Below are 366 nucleotides of genomic sequence, written 5' to 3' on the forward strand. Positions count from 1 at the left end.
CCCACGGCCCGGGCCGTTTCTACCCCCCCCGGCTCGTCCACCGCGTGCCCCCGGCGGTCGGAGGAGGCCCTCTTGTCTTTTGCTGTTTGTGGATCTTGCGTCTGGCATCGTCCGCAGAGCGCCCGCAGACGGAGCAGTGTCCCCAGACACGTCCCAGAGAGAGAACGAACGCAGCAGCAGCCCCAAACTTCGGCCTGAATGAGTAAAAAGAAAAGCCGAGTCCCGTCAGTTTAATCACCGTCGCTGTTCCATAAATCCTTCACAACGGGCCTGCGCCCCGCAAAAAAGCCGAGATGCGAGACCGGATGGCATCTCGCGGCCGCTACTCAGGGCCCGTCGGACCTGGCGGGCGGGCGAGATTTTACG

The 366-nt window shown here is 63.1% G+C and overlaps 1 protein-coding gene across 5 annotated transcripts in view; it reads right to left on the minus strand.

Moving 5' to 3' along the window:
* BCL2L11 (BCL2-like 11 (apoptosis facilitator)) overlaps nt 1-366 on the minus strand; it is a 51856-nt gene that overhangs the window by 48401 nt on the left and 3089 nt on the right. The gene's annotated exons all lie outside the window — the stretch shown is intronic.

This window comes from Bison bison, unplaced genomic scaffold, assembly GCF_000754665.1.
Source record: "Bison bison bison isolate TAMUID 2011002044 unplaced genomic scaffold, Bison_UMD1.0 scf7180017864508, whole genome shotgun sequence".
NCBI lineage: Eukaryota > Metazoa > Chordata > Mammalia > Artiodactyla > Bovidae > Bison > Bison bison.